Source organism: Amphibalanus amphitrite, unplaced genomic scaffold (genome assembly GCF_019059575.1).
Source record: "Amphibalanus amphitrite isolate SeventyFive unplaced genomic scaffold, NRLGWU_Aamphi_draft 000057F_arrow, whole genome shotgun sequence".
NCBI classification, from domain to species: Eukaryota; Metazoa; Arthropoda; class Thecostraca; order Balanomorpha; family Balanidae; genus Amphibalanus; species Amphibalanus amphitrite.
Genome location: NW_024881553.1, coordinates 1,100,060 through 1,114,137, shown reverse-complemented (window position 1 = coordinate 1,114,137; position 14,078 = coordinate 1,100,060). Strand labels below are relative to the sequence as shown.

At 50.4% G+C, this 14,078-nt stretch overlaps 1 protein-coding gene across 4 annotated transcripts in view; it reads right to left on the bottom strand.

Moving 5' to 3' along the window:
- LOC122378314 (four and a half LIM domains protein 2-like) overlaps nucleotides 1-14,078 on the bottom strand; it is a 190,101-nt gene that overhangs the window by 68,526 nt on the left and 107,497 nt on the right. The gene's annotated exons all lie outside the window — the stretch shown is intronic.

Here is a 14,078-nt window from a genome sequence, read left to right as displayed (position 1 = left end):
TTTTATGAAACCCAAATGGCATCAATTGGTCCGGATTCGAGCATTTGCCGTAAATGAAGCTCCGTAATTTCGATGGCGTGAATTACTCCGGTCTCCGGCTTTATGAAACCGAATTGGCATCAAATACGCCAAATCTGGCATAATTGACGGAACGCCGTAAGTAATTCCTTTTATGAAACGAGGCCCAGGAGCGACAGCGGCGACGGGCGCCGTGATGCCATTCTACAGATAGGCGGCCGGGAAGATAGGTCAAGCAGGCGCTCGGACAGTGCCCGGGGGAGATATGTCGAACAAGCGTGCGGACGCAGCTTCCAGGTCGACGTCGGGTGAGCTGTGGTGACCGCCTGACCACCATCAGAGCGACCCGGTGAGCGGATGTGACGCTGTCACATGGCTCGGCAGAGATGTCAGCTGTCACATCGCCGGGCTGGCAGACGGCGAGCGCCGAGACTGGTGACCGCTCAACAGGCGGAAGGCCCGGGGACACTGACCCCCTCCAGACGTCACTTCGGGATGATTTATTCACCGGTGTTTGTCAGCTATTGTGCCAACAGATACAACGCAGCCATCGTATGTGTTATTTTAGTGGATTTATGAATAGATAATGCTACATTGGTGGTCACATCCAACGATTCACTGTCAAGTGTCTAGCCTAGGATTAAAGCTTTACAGAGAAATGATAAGAAACGGCACTGATGTAAATTAAAGGGACAACACTTATGAAAAACATCTAACAATAAGCAGATCGAAAATTGCGGAAGCAAGAGAAACCGAGGAAGCTTTCTGCAGAATAAAAATGCTTGCTTAGCTGATGTTGAATGAGGTGAGCAGCGTTGACTGCAGTAAGAGGTCAATTGACAAGGTAGCATAGCTTAACCCGCGAGCTGCTGGGGGGGGGGGGCGTTAAACGCCCCCACTTTTTTTCGCCGGGCCATAGCATAAAAACGGCGCTAGGCGCGCCAAATTTTGGGTACCTGTAGGGAATTAATTGAAGTTTATTGTGACAAAGTTTCAAAAAAAATCGGTCGGAAATTTTTTTGAGATATCGAGGTTTTAGTGACGTCATGATTTCTGAGTTTTCGACCAAAAACGGCATATGTTCAAAAAATCATATAAAATCACAGAATAGACATACAGACGACATGCTGTAAACGCCATTAGACTGCCAATACCATGATCAATCAAATGACTATCTTCGATTATTGATTATCGTCCCGCATTTTCCATAATCTTGAACTGAATCTTGGCAATTTTTCGTGACTACTTCACGACCATGATACATGCATTTCTTTAATTGAACTTTTTGAGCCAAACACGTACACATATGATAAAATAAATGTCACCATCGTGTTCTACGCCCCAAATTACCTATAAAACATGCGTCACAGGCTGCGAATATCAGTTTTGATTTTCGGGGATATGTGCCTACCCGGTTGACCTGACCTTGACCCTGACCTATGCTTGACTGACCCCTACATGGAGCTGACACTCTTGTAGGCCTTATATGATGGATTGTGCACCGTTTGGACAGAGTTTATGACGAGAGGCGCCCAATGCGAAGTCCTGAAGTCCATGCTACTGAAAGCCCGATTTCAGGTGTTTGACCTGACCTTGACCCGACCTGTGACCTCAAAATTCAACTTTAAAGTACTCATCTGAAGCGTCTCGTCGCTTTCTTTCGTTTGCCGCCTCGTGCGTTTCGCTGCGCCTATTGGTTCTCGAGTTATCGGCTGGGGGCGTTTAACGCCCCCCCCCCCCAGCAAACGGTGGGTGGCGAAATACCCCAGCAACTGCCGGGTTAACTCGCATCCAAGTCGAGACAAGTATTGCAAAGGTCATTCACACCCTAACTGATAGATGTCTCGGGTAGTGGGATAGCACTAAAAACAACAGCGCAAACAGGCACATCACTGTGCGTCGTATTAAAATCAACCTCATCTTCCGCGATGGACGGAGCTGTTGAATAACGCGCATCTGATGCAAATATTGGCCGTCTGTCACTACACTCCGCCGCGTTTGTCGCTGATGGACTGTATAACAGGCGTGTCAGAGCAGAGAGAAGGCATGTTCCCTGTAGCGTCTGCATACAGAAATGGAGAGATGCGCACCCCAGCACCGCTTGCTAGCCAGGCCTTATCGGACCGATGTCTGACTGAGCAGATCGGCTTTGACGAAACCTCGACAAACCGGAGGCTCAGTAAAATTGAGCCATCGAAGGTGACTGTTAGTAGACTTCAGAGCTGGTTTCCGAACCACGAACGCTGCTGATGCGATCAGTAGCGGCGGAACACCTTCAATTAAGGGGGGGGGGGGGGGGGCACTGCCGACTTTTGGTGGCCCCATTCTTTCCATGCAACACCCACAGGGCTAATGTTAAAATGCAAAAATCAAAGGGGGGACGGTGCCCCGGTGCCCTCCCCGTTCCGCCGCCTATGGATCCAATGCATAATATCGCCACTTAATACATAAAAGCAGCCGAAAAGTGCGTCATGCAGCAGTACGTCAAGCAGGAAGCCGAGCAGAGAAGCGGAGAAACTTCATGGGGACGGCAGACGGGCCGTGTCATTTGTTGTGCCGGCGCCGTTTTCTGACAGAGAGCACGCGCCGAACAGCGGCAGTGGTCGCTAGGAATGCGGCACGTCCCAGTGGGAAGATGAAGAGGTCGTCAGGTGTCACGTGACGTGACAGAGAAAGAAGGAAAGGGAAGAGAGAGAAGGAGACAGGGAGAGGGAGAGAGGGAGAGAGAGAGAGAGAGAGAGAGAGAGAGAGAGAGAGAGAGAGAGAGAGAGAGAGAGAGAGAGAGAGAGAGAGAGAGAGAGAGAGAGAGAGAGAGAGAGAGAGAGAGAGAGAGAGAGAGAGAGGCTAAAAGAGCATTCCTGAACATGCTTATGCTGAATTGAATCAAAAATTGTACTCGGCTTTTCCGGACAGTTTCGTGACTGTATTATTGTCACTTCGTCAGCAGTATACAAGTGATAGCTGGTCGAATCATATCCCGGTCTTTGCCGCCACGGAGGGTACGTTAATGTAGCTCCAGGGGTCAAGAACGTCTCGCGAATCCGTGATTGTCTCATTATTGTAATGAAGCAGTGAAACCATCACCGGCAGCATCGCCTCATTTCATTCGATCATTACATCGCACCAGAACATTTCAAACACCCGTGTGGGGTGTCGATTATCCCCCGCCGCCCCACACGGTCCTATTTGTGGCCGTGACTGCATTGATGGCCGTGCAGGGGGGGGGGGGGAGGGGGACGGACACCCGAGTGGACTGGGGCGCCGACACTAAGCCCCCACGGCACACCAGCCTCCATTACCGGCCGGCGGCAAACATCCGACGGCAAACGTGGCGCGCCGCGCCGTCAGAAGACGATCGCACCGCGCCGCCATCGCCGCCGAGGAGACCCCGACCCAGGCACCACCCGTCCGGTCAGCTCCCGGTCTGGGCAGTAAGGTCAGCGGGTCTCCTAAAACGCCGTCGTCGATCCACGTCCCACAGGGCGCAGTCGATTACAAATTCCACAGAGATCTACGCATCACCCAGTGTGCGTGCCGAGTGGCTGGAGAATTTGATTATAAAGAAAAACGACCTCGTAAAGCTCAACCGCTACGCGAGGAGTAACGGTAAATACGTGAAGTAACGGTAATACGTTAATGCTCAATCTACATAGAGGATCTGCCAATAGAAACCTCGTCCAGAAAATGATTTAGCGCAAACATAAGCAAAATGTGTTGAGCAAGCACAGCGAAACGCTCCGAGTGCCTCACACTACTGCGAAGAAGGACAAATATTGTTGAACCTAAAGCAGACACCTCTGGACATGAGAACACAGCCTCCCAGTTCAATTTCAGTCGACCGCAGCACGGTACCGCTCGTCTGCGCCGCCACACGCCTCTCTGCGCCACCGCACGTCGCCGTCGTCTATTCTGGCGAGGGTCGTAACGAGGGGGAGCTGCCAGCCGGCTCGCACCAACTGGGTCAGAGGGGCAGTCAGAGGACAGAGCTGCCACAGCCGTCCGGCGCTGAAAGATGGCCCACACAGGTCCTCTGAGGACGCTGGAGCGAGGGAGAGGGAAGGAGGAGAGAGGGAGGGGGAGGAAGAGACAGAGACAGAGACAGAGACAGAGACAGAGACAGAGACAGAGACAGAGACAGAGACAGAGACAGAGACAGAGACAGAGACAGAGACAGAGACAGAGAGAGAGAGAGAGAGAGAGAGAGAGAGAGAGAGAGAGAGAGAGAGAGAGAGAGAGAGAGAGAGAGAGAGAGAGAGAGAGAGAGAGAGAGAGAGAGAGAGAGAGAGAGAGAGAGAGAGAGAGAGAGAGAGAGAGAGACTGAGTAAGAAAGAGCAGGAAGGAAGAACTGTGTTTCTAAAACCCAAAAGGTTCAACGATGCTAAACACCGGCCGCTGCCTCGTCCCTAGATGGCGCTGGTATCAAACGCCTGAAGCTAGACTGTGCCGCATTGCCTGGCTAGCTAACGCCTTACGGAAAAAGAGCATTCGTTGTGCGGAGAGATATAAAATTTAAACAAGCTTGACGGACTTCACTTAAAAATGACTATTGCTATTATAGAGTTTTGCAAGCCTTTGGGCAAATAACGGAAACAAATACAAAAAGCTAAAAGCTGAGTGCTTACAAGTTTTGAAGGAGATAATGACAAAAAAGTTTCCGAATATTTCACCTGCCTACCTACTAGCGTAGTTAATGTGTTTGTTAAGTACCCAGAACACCCGAAAGCCCCCCCCCCCGATGTTGCTGGTGTGAGGCTGACAAACGACATCCAAATCACAGAGGCGTTAGCCGCTGACTGATGGAGTGGCGACGGCCCCCTCGGGGCTCATTGGGAGCCTGTTGCACGCTCGTGTCACACACAAGAGACGTCGGCCACCCGCACCTCCAGCAAGACGAATGGTGCTCGGCAGAAATAGACACTGACGGCGCCACACTGCCGGTTAGACTGATGACGTCATATAAATAGTGACGTCATAAGTGTCAGTAAAAAATGAATCTTCAGTGTCCCCCATCATTGTTTACCATGGACCTAAGAGCGCGTCCACTGTTCCGCTAGTTTACTATCGACCATTTGTAATAAATTATAGATAATTAATCGAGTGGGGAAGCTAATCAGCAAGATCAGCAGGAAGTCAAATAAAATCAGCAAGTTATGTCAAAAGTTTGTTATAGGTACAAACATGTACACCGAAAAAAGTTGAAATTAATCAGAGCGTACTCTCAAGGGTATATGCAGAAAGCCATGCTGTTTCGATTAGCTGAACCACAGATGATAACATGAATCCATAGATAACCATAGATAACCAACCATAGATAACATGATAACATGATTCATGTTATCTACGGCTGAACTCAAAGATTTTACATTTTACAAGCTCCTACGATTCGCAGAATATGGTGAAGACTTCTAACTTACCCGGCCTCTAAATATGCATACATACATGTACAATATCGCTTCAGATTGCGTCATATCCCCAAGGTTTCAACATGTACAAAAAGTTTTCAAAGAGCTAAAATCAACTCCAAAACCGACACCTCACAGGGACAATGCGAGATATCGAATGATATACCTTTATCAGTACACTGAACTCATCCGTGCTCCTACAGCCATGGTATGCTCCTTCGTAATTGTACATCAAAGGCATTCCATTCTCTAAAAATCGAGCACCCCTAAAATATTGCCAAATCAGGCCTCACAGAGCCCGCGGGTGGCTCAGCGGCTGTTTACAAACTTCCAGAGCGACCAAAACAGTTGGCGATAAGCTATGGGGCCTCGGGAGCCACAGTTTTTGGCACCGCGCCGATTGCACACAGCCAGCAGCGTCACCTGGCTGGAGGCGCAGCAAAATGTCGGGTAAACACGCGACAACGGCGCAAATCAAGAAAACACCGTAGGCACGGCACGTGCACGGGCACGGAACGTGGGACCACTGCCAGCGGGAGCGGGGGTACCACGTTGGAAAGTATGCCGGCTGCGCACTTCCAGAAACTACTTCTTCAAAAGTCGCTTTTTAACACTTATCCATGCGAAGTAATAATAATAAGGATTTGATATGTTTTGCTCCCAAGTGCAATATGACATTCCGACGGGTGGTCATTCGCCTCATCAGAGTTAGGCCAAACAAACACAAACACGGTAAGCAGTAAGGACAAATAACGATGAGGCATGTGAAGGTAACAGCAGCTGAGCGCCGCGCCCAACGAGCGTCTCTGAAGAACGGCCTCGGTTCTGGCGACCCAGACCAGGGAACAAGGCGCCATACACATGCTGCCAACAGATGTAAGTCCATGAGACCGAGTCCCCTAAAAACGCCACGCTGTACGGGCTTCAGCGCCTCCGCCCAGCCTTCGGCGCTGCGGCAGAACGGGTCAGCTTCGATGCCAAGTTGGCAGCCCGTCGAAAATGTGTGGGTGGGTGAAAATGGCAGCCTAAGGGACTGGAGGGCAGAGGGCGGAGTGACTATAGGGCGATGGGAGGTGGGCGGAGGAACTATAGGGAGATGGGAGGTGGGCGGAGGAACTGGATCGCGGTGGGCGGATGGACTAGAGGGCGGAGGGAGGAGGAAGGAGGGAGGAGGGCGGAGGGCGGAGCGCCGTGGGTGATAGCAACCAGGGCTGCGGAGTCGGAGTCGGAGTCGGAGTCGGAGTCGGTCGGAGTCGACAGTTGTGTTCGGAGTCGGAGTTGGAGTCGGAGTCGATTTTAGAAACCCGAGCCGGAGTCGGAGTCGGAGTCACCGAAAATCTGTCGACTCCGCAGCCCTGCTAGGTCTGCGGAGTCGGAGTCGGGAGTGGAGTCGGTCGGAGTCGACACTTGTGTCCGGAGTCGGAGTCGGAGTCGGAGTCGATTTTAGAAACCCGAGCCGGAGTCGGAGTCGGAGTCGCCGAAAATCCATCGACTCCGCAGCCCTGATAGCAACCATGGAGCGCCAATGGGCGTGGCTGTCAATGAAAAGAAATAAGAAAAGCGTAGACGTCATCGCAATTCTGCGCAAAAAATATATGATTTGCGAGTATTGTGAGACTTGAGATTTCCATGGGAAAAACGAACTATGTGCCAACTTAATTGTATATTCTTAGGAAAAGAAAATTTAATTGACAAAGAGCAAAGCAAGCTACTTCCGCACCAAACTGAGAATAAGACTAACTTCCATTCACCCGGTCAGCAAAGGGGTACCTATGGCTTGCAACATCTCTAGCTGTACCACCTTCTTATGGATTGCAACTTTCTTGAGTTAGAGCCAGGAGCTTAGCAGAAATTGCGCCCATTTCAGGCGAGAGATCTCAGCCCCCAAGAGCGCTGCCATGAGATCGAGTCGGCGCAGCGCGAGCTGTCCCCGCCGACACGGGCAGGCTGTCCCGGCTAGCACAGCCCGCACAACACGGACCAGACCGACTCCAGCGCGGCGGCGCGCGGCGGACTCCAGTTTCTATAATGAACGCGTCTGGCGGCGCCGTGTGACACCTCCCAGGACAGGTGACACGGACAGGTGACACCCAGACAGGTGACACGTCGCCGGGTGCTGTTCTTGGCGCCGCCACCGCCTGACGCTCACCGTGACATAATGACAACAGCCTGCTTTATTAAAAGCCAACACGCCCCAGCCGCTCACGGTTTTATTACTTCACAGGCTGGCAAAATGACATTGATAAAAATATACTGCCTTCTGCCTCACTGCGGAGGTGCTAAGTCTGCTTGGTGGTAGGTAAAAAACCTATTCGGACCACGTATCAGTGACGTACTGTCAAGGCAGCCCGGACGCACTGATCAAGATTTACCCCTGCGCCGGAACGCCGAGCGGACGGGCGGAAATTCAGTCCATTACATAGGAGCACGATGGAAAATTGGAAATGCCACGAGGTTGACAAGGAATAGCTATCGAAATCAAATCATATGAAATAGAATATTACAGAATACGTTTTCATCAGAATTAGATAAAGTTAACCCTATATCAAGTAAGAAAATTACACCACAAAGCTGAATGACAACAAAAACGTAACAGGCTGCCGGACTAGCCCCCAAAAGCACCTACCTGAGCCCCTGAGGTCGCCACCACGGCACCAGACAAAACACCCTAACCATGTCGGTACTAGCACTAAGACGAACTGAGACCACTGCCCACCTGAGCGCGGCCCGACCACTGCCGCTCACTGCTCGGATCTCTGTCTACCCCTCGTCTGTCTGTCTGGGCACGTCAAGCTGACCGCAGCCGCGGCAACTGGCCGTCTTTGACCGACCCGCCGCCTCCTCTCCCGAGCCTAACCTCTCCGGGAGCTCTCTCCGGGAGCCCTCTCCGGGAGCCCTCTCCGGTTTTCATGAGCCCACCGAGCGCCGCGCGGCGTGGCTGAACGCTGCTCCAAGGCCCAGAATCCCTCTGATCACCGCAGGCAGACGGCCACGGTGAAGTCATTACCCGGCGGACGCGTGTTAAGACGGCCACCAGTACAGGCGGAGAGCTATTTCAAACCGAGCCAGCTCATAACACACTCGTTTGGTGTAGTACTGGTGCCGGTGTCTTCACGGCAGTCAAACCAGCACTCCATTTAAAATGATTGTAAGGCGGCTGCCTATAGGCCAGCGCATTTCAATTAGCAGTGACGAGTCGTAACACGCACAAGTGTTGTTTTCATAGTGAATAGGCTCTTCAATTGATCAGCGCGACAGAGAATAATCCAAACAAGCGCGACGCAGCAGAGTAAACATACAGTCCGCCAGCACGCACGCCATACTGAATCTGAAGCGCCCTTACAGATGGAATAGCAAATTAGTTAGCAATTGCTGCGCGAAGACAGTCTAAAATTACGCAGACCAATGTCAGTGGCATGCCGGTAAATCAGTAAAGGGATGGTGGAGCAAAAGGTTTGAGATCCAAGTTTCGTACAGGCACAAATGTATATCTGAATCAGATTTCAGTACAGGCAGTTGAAACCATATACGTATTTAGCGGATGTGAGTCAGGGGATTCCTGTCTTTGATGGTCTCTGGAAGCAAGAAGAAAGTGTTGCCAACAAGATGGAAATACTTCAGCCGGGTACGAACAAGCATTATCACCATCTGGATCGAATGGCAGCTGCCCAGACAAACATGAACTGAACGCCAGCTGAATCATTGGAGCTAATTTTGGGACGAACACTCGTACGGAGTTGCCTTACAAAAAGAGCCTAAGAATGAATGCTTTGAATGCCACACAAAACACTAGGCAAAGGCAAAAACAAAGTCAACCGTCAAACTCAAAGTCAAAGTCAACCGAGATTAAGTCACTTTTCGTAAATTCATAAGTTATATCTTTGGAATATATGAATGCTCATCACTAATTACACCACTGTTCGTGGAAACAGAGAGAACAGACCACAATACCGAGCAACAAAGGCAAAGCACTAGTTATCACCTGTTATAGGTACCAGACATCAGCCAAACGACGGATACCGTGCCAATGAGTGCAGTACTGTGTGTATTGAGAACAGTAGTAGCTCAGCCCCCCCCCCCCCCCACCCAGTCTGGACTGCCACCTCTGCGACAGAGTCAATATACAATCAGATGACGTGTACCCAGCCCCTGCCACTGGCTGTTCAGGGACGAGCGACATGTCACAGACGGCCGACGAAATGTCTAGCCCATTTATCTGTGACGAACATGGCATCACTGCCGAGATCGGCACGATTATTTGGACCAGGTAGATACGGGGATGAGATACACAAAAACAGAGTATCCGGATACTGAAATACGCCCGGTAGGTGTGTTGAGGAAGAGGCAGATGAAGCCGAGGAACACTCACATCGGATGATTTTTTTCTTTCATATAAAACATGTTTCCGAGCAAGAAAAAATAATTCGCAAATATGGCTGGCTTCGGGTTTGGGTTTAACCCTATTCCTGGCGGGGGGGGGGGGGCCTCAGGAGCCCCCCCCCCTGAGGTTTTTTGGTTATATCTCCCAAACGCGTTGAGCTAGGAAGCTCAAATTTTCTGACTTTTCCTAAAAGGCTTCTACGCAACATGTCTGAAAATTTTGAGTTGATCTGACCTCAGGTCAGGTCACCAGAGGCGGTTTGGTGACGCTACCTCAGAAAAGTTTGCAATCACGCCAGAGCTAGAGTTTTTGACCGATCAATTTCTTCTCTTCAGGGTTTAGTTAGGGTACCAGTATGTGCAATTTGTATATCTCGGAATTTTGATATCGGTGACCTAAGGTCAGGTCAATTTCGCGACCTCCCCATTATAAGTCAATGGGGGAAAAATCAACTCCCTGTTTTTACCACTAAAACGGGTCGGAATGGCCCCATATACCATACATGACTTCATATACGATCAACCTTCACTACCTTGAGGTCTGTTTTGCTGTTGGGCAGCTGTGAGGTCATGTGACGTCATCAAAGGTCACCAAAGGTTTTTGGCCAATAACTCCGTACAGGAACAAGATACAGACGCGTGGATGGTCTCATTGTGTTCAGCTCGTCAAGACGCATCGAATGATATACATGATGACCTCGAGGTCACGTGACCTGAGGTCAACCTTTGACCTTGACCTTTCGAGGTCAACATATATATCATTCGATGCGGATTGACGAGAGGATCACGATGATGCCCTTAGTTTGTTCCTATCTTGACTAAATCGAAAGTTATTCGAGAAAAACTCTCTCCATATCTAGCGCCGCCATTTTGACTTTTTCGACCCCTGTGACGTCATCTTTGAGCTGACCTGAAAATGACCTTAGTAAAAATTGTAGATCTTGTCCGTGCGTATCCGATGCCGTTTACCGCTTGTCGCTATCTTGCTTCGTTCTCGAGATCTCAGGGGGGGGGGCCGAATCGGCCCCCCCCCCGCCAGTTTCTTGTCCCGGCGGAGCCCGCCAGGAATAGGGTTAAACAACGACACGAATATGACATCTTAACACGAGAGGAAGTTATACATAAATACCAACCGTAGTATATTATGACTCAGTAGATGGGCCGACGATTTCATCATTTCAAGATTATAGAGTCGAACTAGCTCACAAAAAAGACGCAGTAGATGACCTTTACAAACGTTGGCAATGAACATCATAGTTCATTCGATGTGAGGAAGTTAATTTCGTTTACAGTTCTTGTCTGCTATCTGCCAACCTTACAGTCTTTAGGACACAATCTAATAAACGAGTGAGTATTTCCACCGACCGGTTGGCGATGGGCCGATCGACACCCGGCGGAGCCCGCTGATGTTGGCAGGCCGTCCAGGCGGACAGGGTGCGGCCCGCAGTTCCCACTCCACGCCTACCCAGCGCTAACCACCGCGCCGCGATCCTGCGCTCGCAGCCCACCGGGCTCTGATGTGCGAGCGGCGCTCCATTACGCAAGCCAGTGACGTGGCCGCGGCTCCCTTCTGAGCCCGGCGGGCGGTGGGTGGGATGGAGGAGCCCAGCCGCCCCTCAAAGCCGCCCCCGCCCCCGCTCGACCACCGACCGACTGAGCTGGCGGCGAGGTGGGCGGCCGAGGGGCCGGGGCGGGAGGGAGGGGGTAGGTGAGGAGCCCCAGACCGTGATCCACTTACCTTCGGGTAAAATTAGCCATCAGACACGGGAGGGCCTGTTTCGAGCGCGCCCTTACCAGCGATATGGAAAAGATACTAGACCTCACAACCAGGACTGCATAACAGCTTGTTCAGACAGATCAAAGCGACTGCACTGTCCAATTAATATGGAGCACATATTCATGCAACGATCCAAAAAGCTGTTTGAAGATCCACAATTTGTAGCATTATTAACTTCATTCTCCACCAACTACCGACCAATTTCCGCCCAAAGCAGACGCGGCCAGCAGTGGACGGAGCCGGTAGTGCGCAGTGGGCAGACCTTTCTGTCCCGCCGAGAGGTGGTCGGACCCCAAAATAGCGGCCCAGGTGCCAGCGCCAGTCGGTTCGGACAGATTCCCGGAGCGGCGCCCGGCTCACTCGCCGCTCCCCGAGGAGGAAGTGCCCCAGGAAGATGGAGTGGCGGGCGTCCCCACCGGGCCGTGGGTCCCTCAGCGGAACAGTGGCGCACTTATGCCACTGCAGCTGACCTAAGCTAGGGGAAAACGGAGCCGGACGGAAGCGAGAAAAACGAGAGGCACAAGACGGGGATAATAGATGGAAGCGCTAAAAGGTCTGCAGCGAACGGCGTTGCGTCCGATAGGGCTAATAAGACATATCAAAGTAAAATTTCCCTCTCTTTTGAAGAGCACAATCTGACAAAAATAGCAACGATAAACATCACTGGAAAGACATAGGCTTCAGCGAAATGTCTCCTCAAACTGCTGCGTCGTTTACAACTTCTCTGAAGATGAATTGAGTGGGCTGACACGGTCTTGTGTTTTCACCTAAGCTACAAGCTACGTCCATGACCTCATCAGCAGCGCAAACTGATAACATCAAAGCAAACAAGGGCGGCTGTAAAAATCGGCCGCTCAGCGACACAATGCATTCCGGACCGGGCGGCGCGCTCCAAGGCAAACAGATCACGTATCGGTCCGATGGCGCGCGCTGCCAGCGGCTCGTGAGCGCTCTCCGCCTCCATGGCCGCGCCACACAAACTGCGACACAGTCACAGGCCAAAGAAGTGTCATCAAAGCTAGTGCGATGGGGCATACATGCTGCTAGTTATCTCCTTTTTCAAGATACTTTGAAGTTAACCGATAAAATGGCTAATGCTATTTTCAATGTTTCGTGTGTTCTTTCACTCAGTACTTTTTAAACACTAGCCGGTTTGAAACAGAGTTGCAATGTCTCAAATAGATAAAATGCATTCTGCAGCCTTTTTAAGATAGCCTGGAATTGTAAAACTGTAGTTGTCGTTCGTAGGCTAGTTTTTCATTTCTACAAATATGTTTCATATAGGAAATCCGAAGTACAATCTATATTTCCAGTAAGCTACAACCATAGTGTTATTTATTACACTATGCTACAACTACCATTCGGCAAATTTGACCAAAACAAACTGGAGTCTATTTCAGATATGAAACGAATGTCTTCGTTCGTCTATTGATAGGAATTCCCGGTAATCAAATTACATAACTTTCATATCAAATGTTTCTGGTAGAGATTATACCAATTAGAGCCGCTGGTCTTCACCTTACCATAGCTTCATGCTTCCATGCGAACAACGATTGTTCTAATTTGAGTGACTTGACTCCACCTCCACGCGAGAAAAACGACTGCGTAATTAAGAATTAAGAGACAGAATGTGCTTCAAGTCAACTTTCCAACGATTTGATCACCACATGCTGCATCGTTATGCGTCATAAAGGCTATGTGTGGATAAATGTGATGTTGAACACAATTGTAGTCTTTGCTGCGACGGAATAACTAGTGTTTCTTACAACGATCACCGTCGTAATGCTAATCAGACCATGGAAAGTTTGTCCGCAGGTGCTCGCGAAGGTTTACAAAGGCCGCAGGATCGACCCGGCGCTACCCCGCACACCGGCCGCTAGATGGTAGCACCAGCACACGCCTGAGATTATACTGTGCCGCAATGCACGCTTCAGGGATACGTGTCGTGCGCGGAAGTCACGTCAAAGCTGCCTTCAAAGTAAAGCCCCAGCTTACCGTATGTGTCGCTGAAGGTGATGTTTAACTCAGTATCGTAGTCACACAGGTAATGGCATGTCATGAAAATTTCACACCATATGAACCCATTGCTTGTGCGGATATTTCAAATCCTTCAGAATTGGATATTCAGCTATTACATTGAGAAAGGCCTTTACAGCCGTGGTAGCTCAGCCTGCGCTATAATATTTTAGTTGGCAGTCAAAGCCATACAGTATGCACCATGCGCGAAAAAGAATTAAACAATCTGACAAACTCCCGATTCGTACCTGCTGCCAGAATACAGAGGTGAATGATACATAATGCGAAATTCCAAACTCACTGCACCTCAATTCAATAAAAACACCTCTGCAGTCATAAAATCAGCCTCCCCATTATCCCAGTCAGAAGTCGTTCCTCTTCAGCATCCTAGCTTATTCCCGTCCCTTTCCTTCGGTGACTTGGCCCGGTGCTGCTGTCCCTCCTTATAAGCCCGGCAGGCCCCAACGCTCTCCAGCGGCCCTGCT